The 11856-nt window shown below is 41.8% G+C and overlaps 1 protein-coding gene across 1 annotated transcript in view; it reads right to left on the bottom strand.

The window, feature by feature from the left end:
- TET2 (tet methylcytosine dioxygenase 2) overlaps nucleotides 1–11856 on the bottom strand; it is a 74989-nt gene that overhangs the window by 24867 nt on the left and 38266 nt on the right. The gene's annotated exons all lie outside the window — the stretch shown is intronic.

Raw genomic sequence — 11856 nt, 5'->3', positions numbered from 1 at the left:
GCAGCCCTGTGTCTCCCTTTTTCTTGAAGGTTTGTTCTTCAAGATGAAAAGAGAGTGAAAATAGAGTGGCTCCTTACCCCCATTTAACACACAAGCAGAGATTTGACCAAAAAAATCTCTCCTAATGGTGCAAAAAATATTCTCCGCTTTTGAATGATTTGCACAGACTCCTCTGTCGTCACTTTTTCTCAGTGGCAAGGCAGAAAGTCATGCCGAAACCATGGTTCCCAGACTTGGTGCTAATCTTGTTATTTGATTAAGTGTGCCAAACCTCTTTTGTGTGACTTGAAGGATTATTGCCACCAAGCTTGCCAATTAGAGGGGAAAACCTCCTTTTTTCTGTCTTCAGCTGTCTGACAAGGTCTTTTAAAACCGGCATTCCTAAAGACCATGCAAGTGGCACGATACACATGTGAGACAAAGCCACGCTTGATTGCTGTCCATAGGAACTCTTACTGTTCATCAACATCTTGGTAATGTTGACAGAAACAAATCGAGAGATTTCTGAAAGGTTTGATGGAAGTGGTATTTTTTCAGGTATTAATATCCTTTCAAACTTACATACAGACATCAAGCATGGCTTAAACTGTGCATTTGGGTTTTGAACTGAGCCCCACAGCTGTGGAGCTAGGATTTTTTTCTTCTTTGTTTGGAAGGAAAATCCCATTTTCTCATATACTTTCTATATTTTATTTATAAAATGAAGTTTTTTGTTGGATAAAAGTACTGACAATGTGCAGTGAACAAATTCCATATAATGACAAGCTAATCCTGTTCACATGGATCTTCCCAGGATTCACAATCCCAGTTAACATAGATAAAGCCCTTGTTTGACTCTGCTTGTAATTTATTCTTTGTTGGCTTTATGGTTCTCAACCAGTCACAAATGACAGAAGACAGACTGACAGAGGGTCTTACAGATGTGAGATTGCACAGAGAAAATCTGGACTCATGCGTGTCTTTGTCCTGAAGCTTTTATTTTTAGTTTGCATAAAGAGGAATCCGAAGGGTTCTCCACTACCACGTCATCCTTGGTTGGACTGCAAAGTTAGGAGAAGCACTACACATGGCTGGTATTGCCACTACATAAGAAGAACTACTACACTGAAAAATTTCTCCCATCATGGTTGCTCTGCTTATGTATTTATCCTACACTAATCTTTTTCTTTTTTTAAATGCTAAAGAACATCTAATTTATACAGTTTTCAGTGCAGTATTGCCTTACTCAGTTGAGTAATATGATTCTAAAATGCTTCTAAAAGTAATATTAATTCATGAGATTCATTACATCCAGCAGAATCTCTTCTGCTTGCAGCTCTGATTTCAGTATCAGGACAATTCAAACACATTTTGACTGGCAAGCACCTATATGATGACTTGTATCCACTTCCTCCTTATCCCAAACTTGGTTTCAGATTTAATTTTGACCTCCTGAAGTTTTTTTTCTTTTCTTTCTGCACTCAATTTATGTTTTGTACGACAGAAGTAGAGAAGTTCTCTCTGCAAGTAACAGTACTTTAAAAAAAGACCTTTTGAAGGGAAAGCTAAGAATAGGGAGATGGAAAAGAATGTTTGTCCATCTTACCTATTTTCCTGACAAGGTAAGGTAGGCTTCTTCCCTTCTAGATATATTTCAGTATTATTTCCCAACCTAGCTTTAAAGTACCACAAGACACGAGCCTTTGCAGCTTTCCCAGGGAGATGATATTCCACGCTTAACAGAAAGCAGCGTGAAAAGGATTTCTCTGATGTGTCATTCTAGGCCGGGTGGCACAATGATGCTCCCAGAGTGTTTCAAAAATAAAATGTCAGCCTAATTTGGAAACCATTCTTTGCCTTCACACCTTTCATACCTAGAAATTGCAGCCGAACCACAACTCAGACATGAGTGTGTAGGCTGCTCTATTTCTCAAGTATGAAATGAAATAAAAGGCACCATAGTAATTAACACTGTGCTGTCAAGCTGCTTCTAAAATATTTATTTCTTTAAAAAAGTTTTAGTCTGTGTGATTGAGCCGTGAGAAACTTCCTCTCACCCTCAAAGTCTGCCTTGCTGCTTGTGTTCTGGTGTACCATGTGGGTTGCAACTAAATTCTTTCCGAGAGTTCCCAGACACTCTTTCTTCTCAACTCCTTACTGATAGGTAAAAACACCTTTTTGTTTAGAAGACTTCTCTAAACTTAGCTTGCAAACCCCTCGAAGGAGCACATCTGTGCTTCAGAAAAGTCTTAGGTTCATGCCGTCCTCAAAAAAACACGAGGTTATCTTCACTGTGTGACATGGATTATAATTCACGGTATTCTCAAAGACCTCATGGTATGAGTCAGCCAGTTTCCCCAAATTCCTATCACCTCCAGTATAAAAGGCACTGGTGTTAGACATTGCAAAGGACACGGGCATCATTTGGTTCTTTAAAATACAAAGTTAATTCATCGATTAAAAGTGCTAGATTTGCATTCTTTGAAATGCATCTAAGATTGTGGTGACTTTGCATTACACTTCTTTCTCTCTGTCTACACTCAGTTACTCACAATCCTCGCATCACACCTGAGTACAAATCTTGCTCAAGCAGCTACAAATCACAGCAATTATTTGTAATTTAAAATTGGCAAAAGACAAATGGCAGCAATACCTTTATTACTGGTTTTAACTGAGACACCATGAAGATATTCTTGATGCTACTATTAAACAGACCTGGTTGCACCTTACAAAGTCTCTGTGCTCTTCTTTATAATTGTTGTGGGGTGAACTGTCTGCCTCTCAAAGTAAATCTACCTTTCCCTAAGCGTAGCAGTTAGCCTTTTTTCTCTTTCCCATAACTGTATTTTATCCAGACCATGTATCCACATATTTTTCTTCAGCTATAATTCATTAGAAATTCAAGTCACATCAGCAGCATCTGTGAAACAATTACTGCATCTAGGACTGACTCTGCAGTCTAATCCATCATAATTATGACTGGCCTCTTTGAAGATGCCACGATGCGTGACTTAAATATAGCACATTACTGTGCAAATGGATCAGCATCTCATCCCACCAATATGCATTCAAGTTATAATTCAGTCCACCACCGTTTGACTTTTTCAGATGCAAGCAATGTATGTACATTTATTTCCTGCCACATATGGGGCACAAATTGGAAACTAGCTACTGAGAGAGAGTTTGAGATTTATTTCTTTTTTTTTTTTTATGGGCAAGTTTGGCATATTCCTGCCACCTCTATCAATACGGGAACACTGAAAGACTGTGGAAGGCATTGTTATGAGCGCGACAAACATATCTGTGGCAACAAAAGTACTCTTAGTTATTTCATTTTCTTTCATGGAAAATCCTTCTTTAATTTTAGCCAGTTCTAGAGGTTCGTACCTTATTTTATATAGCACCCGTATCTGAGGAGTTTGTGAATGCAAAGCAGCTCAGATGAATGAATGGACAAATACACACACTGCAGGGGAATACAATCTTCTGCAAAGCTGGGCAAGATTCCCAGTAGAAAAAGTAGGTGGGGGGATGCCGTGTTAGAGTACTCGTGGCCCTAAAAGGACCGAAAGGTGGGATGTCAGATGGGTCGTCTCCCCTTCTGGGGTTAGCTGGGATAGAAATGTACCTCCTCAGAGGTTTTTTTCCCCAGCAGAAATATACCTCCTCAGATCATGACCTCAGCTGACTCGTGCTCGAGTGATTATCAGGATGAGACTCAAGAAAGCAGAAGTCGGATACTGAGGAGCTTGTTGATGGCTCGCTGGGTTGTTCCTGGAGCGCTGCCACAGCCTCCATCCTGCTGGTACCCTTCTGCCACTGCCAGATGACACAGAGGTCTAAATTGCTCCCAGACAAGAAACCTCTGTAGCACTTTCTAGACAGGAGGTGAATTTACCTATATGTCTTGCCAAACTCCAGTTTGGTTAAGTTGTACTTTCTGCTTACGCTCTCCTGCTCCTATCGCCTGGGTACGGTAGTTGGCGTCACTTCTGGCTTCATTTGCTATGTATTATTATGTGCTGTTGTGCAGCTGCTTCTCTCCTCTGAAGCTCATGCTGCTGGCAAAGAGGTCTAAATCCTGAACTTCCAACAAGTGAAAAAGGTCCTAAAGTGAAGGGATTTTTTTTTTCGTATTTCAAGAATGAATGAAAATTCGAGAAAAGGCATGAGTAGAGTTATTCCTAAGGACACTCATACATGGCATTATCAGAAAGGTCAATTTCTGCACTAAAACCTTAAATCTGGACTCGCATACATGCGAAATTGTTTCTGATTAACTCTGTGTCAGTGTTTTCTCTTTTTTAGCTTTGGAACAAGACGTGTAAGCAGTTATAATGATGCTCAACACCATGATTTATAGCCATGTGGTTATTGTGGATGTAATTTTTCTTTGGCCTATCTAAGTAACAGTTGCTTCAGCTGTGCCTTGGGTTAACACCTGTAAGCAAGCTGCAAATGTCACAAGAGGAGAGAAGATGTGCAGTTAACTCAGATGGCTAATGGGCGATGCAACACATCAAAGCTCCTTATTAGTGAGACATTTCCATTATTGCTGGGATAAAATGTTGCACACATGAAAACTGTGCTATAGTTTAAGAATTTCCTGTATGTTTCGCACTTAAGGTGCACTGTGTTTATACACTGAAAAACAAAGCAAGCTTCCACGTAGAAACTAATGAGAGGCAAGACCAGGACTACGCCTGCCCAGACTCTGGGTGGTTTGCCATTCTTCCCAAGCTAGGGTTGCTGGTAGTTTGTAATAAATACAATGCCACCAGAAACCAAACCCTGTGTGGGCCTGTTGTTTAAATATGGGTTAAACGTGCTCTTTTCAGAAGCCAAGGCACCCATGAGAGAGAATTTTAATCCTGTTGTCCAAAGCAGGTTCGAAAGAGAGACTGCATTTATGCCCAAGGTGAATTGAGGTTCTGAACCCCACAACACGCCCTAAGGATTTGCTCTGCTCCCTACCAGCACCACTGCTGCCCCACTGCAAGTGTGGTGGCTGAGGAAAACACAGTGAAACTTCGAGGCAGACGTAAAGGAGGCCCCAGAAGGACAAGGACACTCTGTTGTTATCTGGGCTCTATGGTTTACAATGGGGTCCTTTTGCACTGCATTCAGCTGTCTCTTCATTTGGATAGTATCTTTATTCAGTGCATTAGCAATGCTTTGGAAAAAACTTGCATAAGGATGCCGTGCCTTCTCTGTCCCTTGAACTTTTTAAGTTAAGGCTATATTTCTTTCTAAAATATACATATTGTTCTCTCATTGTAGCTTTAAATAGCAGTTAAGGGGTTAATCTAGAAACTACTGGATGAGACTCTGTGACTGTATTCTGCAGGAGGTCATATTACATGAATATAATTGTCTTCTCTGGCATTTAGATCTATGAATAATCTGTGTCAAACAGAAAAGAAAATGTGGGATGGCTAAAATTTGTTACCTAATTTATAGCTAATTTATCCTTACTTTACAGGGAAAATGGTGACTAGCGAATATAGATATAAGCAGATATAACGGAATGAAGAGCATGGGATTTGTGAAATATGAAGATTAATAATTCATTAAATCTTATCCAAGCCAGAAGCCTCATAATTCATGCATTTTTAAATCAACTAGTGCTAAACCCCCCTCAATTGATTGACACCAGTTCTTACATTTCAGCAATGCAATGACCTAATCGCAAAAGCACTTGAATCAGTTTGATTTTTGACCTTAATACAGAGGGCAAGAGAGTAAAGCTAAACTGGTCTGCACAATGATTCCCCCTTGCTACATTATATAACCATCAACAAGACTGGATTCTGCATAATATCTACCCAGACATGAAAAATTGCACTATTTTAACAATTGCATAAAATCAAGGGAAGCAAAAATTAAATGCCTCTGCAATACGGGTGGAAAAAAAAAACAATTATGTGAAGGAAATGAATTCAGGAATATAAGATGCAAATAAATAGGAATTATAATATCGCATCACACAGCTCTCCAGTTCCTATTTTTTTGTGATTTATGTCCTATACAAACTTTGCACCTAATCGTACCATGTAGCACTTCTAACAGAAGAACACAACTCTTCAAGTCGCTTGTAATGCCACCATAGTGACTAGATTAGAAATGTTTCCTGAAAGGTCGAGCTTTAGAACCAGGTTGGATTTAAGAGACGAAAGGACCTTCCTGCTGTAATAACCAGAACATTAAGATGATGTTGGCACCTACGCTTGTTCTTGCCGATTGTAAGCTCATTTCTGTGGTTTAGATTTGGAGTATGGCGGATCCGGGTGGTTTATACTGACAGGCCATCATACAGAGCTATATTACTTCCCAAGTTAGCCTGTTTGATGTTACCTTGGGTGTTGGTATGCCAACATACTCTAAGACCAGTATTGCTCAATTTCTTGAGCACCATCTTGACGATTATACATCTTGCACAAATACAGGGAGGCTGAACTAAAACACCCTTTCGCCTTTGCTGTTTTTGAGAGTCATTACAGTTGACAATTGTAATAGGAAGGCTGTGGGGATGGGAGTACCACTCTTAAACCCTGGGGATGCTCAAGTAAGTGTGTGCTGAGTGAGATGCTTCTATGCCTGGGTATAATGAGACACTTCTCTTGTGTGCCTGTGAAGTTTGGGCCAGCAAAATTATTTCAAATTGTGACCCACACAGGGCATCATTCAGGTAATTCACCAGTGCCTGTGGATTCAACATCAGGAAACATGTTAGGGTAGGAAAACAGAACCAAGCCTCTTTTTTTCTTCATCTCAGCCAGTTATCATGCTAGGTTAGGTGTGTTGAGCAAAGGCTGGCAAAGTAGGGTGGGCGGTGTTATCAGGTGCACAACTGGTGCTCAGACCTGGTTTTGATTTCTGCAGAAATGGTGTAATTTGAGGGACGATTTTCCTCTCAGTACTTCAGCTACCCCACGTGTCAAACAGTAATGATGATACTGGCCACTGATTAAAATCAGCCATCCGAGATCAATAGTTCTCGGAACAGCTCATGCTATTCTGACCGAGCTCTCTAGTGCAGCGTGCCTCTGTGCGAGCACGCCAGAATAAGCAACCATTGGTGGCTGAACTGTTCTTCAAGACACACTTGATGTTATCAACCTGCCGTTTAAGGAAGGTTACCAAGAGGTCAGTGTCATCATTATCTTCCAGTTTCTGTGATCTTTGTCCATCTGGCTTCAGACCTGGATATAGCATGGATTTCTTGGGTTGATGACTTCCTGACACCAGTCGAAGGTCGGTTATCCGTGATGATTTCATCACAGCTGTCGGCAGAGTTAAGTAATTCGCTAGTAAGTAGTACATCCTCCTTGAGAACTGGAAGCAGTGGAAGAGATTCTCTCAGCTCTCTTCACCCCGTTCTATAAGGAAGAAAGGGAGGACCCAAAGGAAAAACCACTGGCAAGCTAAAGATTTCAGGGTTTCATCAGGTTGGGACAGTAACATTAGAAAATAGGATCAAAAATTGTCCTGTTTGCACGTGGGTGGAAGAACTGACAGAAGAGAGTAAAACGTTGTGGGCTGCAGCATCCTCAGAAAGCCTATTTACACAGCTCTGTTTTCCATTATCCTTTGAACTTTAAATAGGAAATCCTGTTGGTCTCCCAGTTCTGATGAAAACAGAATTTTGGAGGAAATACAGTTGTCTTAAATTTCTTCTCCAAAAGTTGAAGGTGAAGGTCATACCGAGGAGAGTGGGGAGAATGCAGAGACAAGGGTTGATGACTCGAAGGATTACTCTGATTGTTGCTCCCACATGTCCAGATGATAAAGCATAGCTTTCAGCCCCTTCACTGGCCTCACCATGGTAGCCTTTACACCCCTATACACATTCCTCCTCCGTTTTTCTCATGCCTCTGCCACACCTATGCTGGGATGCTGTAGTGAACTCAATTTTTGGCTACTATTCTTTGCCGCTGAGAAATGAGAGGCAGCACCGGGAGACAGCTCCCACGCTACACAGCGTGCACTGTGTACCTCGGTGTACCCCAGGGGCAGGTGCTGGGGATCCCTGCCAGGGGCGGTGAGCCATGAGATACCCGTGTGTCCGTATGCGAGATGCTGCGTGCCACTGCAGCTTCTGCGTGGTTTCCTACATCCTTCTGGGGATTTACTTCCAGATGGTGAAGCTGGAGGAGTTGAGCCAAAACAAGGGTACTTGCTTGGGAAAGATCTTGTGCTGTTTTAATTTTTGCATGATTTGCTTTAAAAATGTGTTTTCATGCCTACTTGTAATTTTTTTCTTTCTTCCTATTTGTGCCTTGCACGACTTACAAACCAAACCCATCGCTCATAAATACATGACAAAAATAGGTTTCTCAGGGGCCTGAGGAGATGAGTGCCCTGTTCTTCAGCTCCAGGGCAGCACCAGCCAGACCTGTACCAGTCCACTCCAACCTGTTTTCAAAGGCCTCTGAAGATGAGGGTCGCATAATAACCCACCGTTACATGCAGTGCTTCATTAGCCTTACTTATTAGAAAGCTTCTACCATTTAAAACATAACCCTAGTTCGTCTCTTCCCATCTACCACAGACTTGCGGAGCAGTTTTTTTTCTTCCGTGCTATGGCTTCTTTCTCCCCGTGTAACTGAAGACTGTTATTAATGCTCCCCCCTTAGACAGAATAAACAACCCAGTTCGTGACATCGGATCTCCTGCCCGAGTGGATCTACATCCATGCCATTTGTTCTCTGACCAGATGCACAGAGGTCACAAAGCAAATGCAACAGTCTGTTCTTTGGAGACCTTATACGTGTGCCACATTCTGCTAGATTTTCCCCGAGTTCAGATGTTTGCTATACAAGCAGCTATAATATGTGCCCATATAATATTTCAAATACCTGTATGAATTAACTTGGCTTTCTCCCCAGTAACTAAAATCAGTTTTATTCCCTCAGCATGACAGGGACTGTGTAAACTGCATTGAAATGAACAGAGCAGGCTCATTGTTCTAGCAGAGCTTTATAGAGGAGGTTGTTTCCTTAAAACCTCTGACTTCAGGATGTTTAACTTTGTGAGCTACTGGCACAAACATCTCTTCTGACTTCCACTGTTGCTCAGGTACCACAGAAGATAAGAATCTAATATATTTTTAGAGGTGTATTAGAAGATGCTCCCTGGAGCTACGGTTGCCATTCAGCTTCTTTCTGCATTCGTGTGTGGTCTTCAGGAGCAGTTTTCATGTGGGTTATTGCAATCTACACGCAACAATGGCATGGATTATCGTGCTGAAATCTACATCTGAGAAAATAGTAACAATTGCCTCTCCAGATGTACAAGAGATGAAAGACGAGGTGTTTTGATGACCAGAGCCAGCTGACGACCTAAAAGCAGTTGAGATCTAACCTTGATAAAAGCACAACTCTGGGAGCGAAATGAAACGTGGGAGCCGGTGCTGCCTTGCCACGGGTTCTGAGCACACAAGAGAGCTTGGCACGGGTACTGTTGCTATCCCCTTCAGTTTTAGGTTGGAGATGAAGATGTGGGACTACATTTTCATTTTGAATACTCAACATACGAGCTTGGAAAGAACTTGGTCATTGTCTAATCTTATATAAAATGGCCCAGGGCCCAAACAAATTGTAAATCGAGGGACACTCACTTCACATCATGCCAGCATTTATCAAGGAGTTACAGCCTAGCTTCTTACGGTTGGCTTGAAAAACAGATTTTCTGTAGTTACCATCTTGGCTACAGTCATTTTTCCCCCTTCCTAATTTTAGCTTTTTATTACTTGGCAAGAGAGTTTTTAGCTTTTTCTTTAGAAGGCCACTATTAATCGTGTTCTGAGGATCTAGCGACGGACTCTAGTTCGTGCTTCCACACAACTGAGGTAATTTCTGAGTTCCTTCTTATCTTGATACATCCTTGCTTACATAGGACATGGTTTCTATCTATAGCCATTTAGCCAAACTTCTTAACATTTAAGCATAAATGGGCAGTATATGGGGAATTTATGTATTTTGTGACAAGAAACATTTAGTTAGAGAGCTACTAGAGAAAAAAGCTTGTTACATGGAGACAGGCATTTGCCTTTCTGTGGAATCTCCCTTCGGTGTTTCAGGGAAACTGGAAACCAGTAAAAAGTCTAGATTTTGTGAACAGGATGTTTGTTTAAAAACACAGCTCTAAGATGAAGGTTTCTCCCTTTAACCAAATTACAAGACTGGATAAAAACTTGGGATTGCTGTGCCGAGAAAGGGTTGGGATCCCAGAACAAGCTGGCATTCCTGCTTTCCTTTAATTTCCAATAATTCAAAGCAAATTCTTTCTCCTGTTTAAATTTTCCACTTTATGGCGAGATGCAACATGAAGAGACAGAAAATTCGCTGCCGCCAAGCTAAAAGAGCGGGGGGGAAAACTGGCAGATTGTGTTTTAACTCCCGCTAAGACTTTCAGACTCCCGCAGCTGACACTTGGAAGAGCGGTATTTGAGCAGCCCCAAAGGGAACTGCAACACTCTTCTCTCTGTCCTTCCTTTTCAAATATTTTCAAAGCTTCGAAAACAGTCGGTTGTTCTTCGTTCTGGCAACTTGCCATTTGCTGCCGGCTCACATCAGTTCATAGTCTTCCGAGGTATCCAGTGGCCCACGTGGATTTGAGAGAGTTTGAAGCTCTAATGAAAGACCTTTGATATTTTGGGACATTTAAGAGACATACAGAAACGGGTGAGTTAAAAGAGCTGTTGTCAGTTCCCGCAAAGCCCGCTTCATGTTCTCAGTCACGAGATACCGTTTCACTAATTGATTATTGTCTGTCCGTAACACAGTCACGCTCTTAGTGCACAAAGAAGCAGTGTGGATGAAAAGCTCACCATTGTAAAGTACACACTCAACTGGATTTAGAAAGCTGGGAACTATAGACAAGTCTAAGATACAGGACTACTTTGAATGAAACTCATAAATCATAGCTGAGACTTTTTTCAGCGTAAGTAAACATCTTTACTACAGACGGTGAAAATTAATGGAAGCATTTTACATGCCTCCCTTCACTTTTCCTTGGAAGGGTGGCAGGTGACCTCTCCTTGAAAGGGTCAGGTGACTTTTCGTTATTTAAATCCACACCTCCAGAAACGAGGACCTGATCCCGCAAGTCCTGCCGAACTGCTCCTAGCTGGCAAGGTTATGCGAAGTGTTTGCCAGGCTAGTCCTTCAGCCACAAGTCTAATAGGTGCGGTGGTCTTGAGCTCAGGAATGCAGGTGAAGGGATGAACGCCTTGCATTGTGCTGGTCGAGTTCCCGTAAGCTTATGTGGGTCCTTGTACATGAAGTGTGATTGCGCAGCACAGTTGCTGCTTTTCTTTGCCAACACAAACCATCGCTCCCTCTTCCATGCCCCCTCCCCCAAAACACATCAGGGAGAGAACAGGGCTGGGGGCAAAGCAAGGATGATAGGCATTAAGTTCTGACATATGCAACCAGTTTTGCTCAGAAGCAAATGCAACGCAGTCCGCGCTTGGTAGTATTACTTCTATACAGCCTCTGGGGGCAAAGAACAGCTGCTTTTCCTTTAAAAAAAAGCGGGGGGGCGGGGAGGGAGAAGAGAGGAGACAGCTATCAGGATACTAAATGCCTAATGCAGTCATTTAAGCTAACACTGTCGAATGAATATAAGGACACTTTATTTTTGGTTTGTTAACAATTTGAGGGTCAGCCAGGTTGACTAGGAGAAAATGAGCTCTTAATTTTACTGTGGGAAAGGTGGGGGACAATGATGAATGGCAAAGTTTACCTGCTCGTTACACTCCCCAGCAGACAACTGTTCCTAACAGCCTCATCTAGCTCAAAAAGCTTGTGTGTAATTGATGTGTAATAAATCAGAAGCATGCCTCAGCTCCCCAAACCAAAATGATCTAAAAAG

The sequence above is a fragment of the Mycteria americana genome, chromosome 4 (genome assembly GCF_035582795.1).
Source record: "Mycteria americana isolate JAX WOST 10 ecotype Jacksonville Zoo and Gardens chromosome 4, USCA_MyAme_1.0, whole genome shotgun sequence".
NCBI classification, from domain to species: Eukaryota; Metazoa; Chordata; class Aves; order Ciconiiformes; family Ciconiidae; genus Mycteria; species Mycteria americana.
This window is presented reverse-complemented; position numbering and strand designations above follow the sequence as displayed.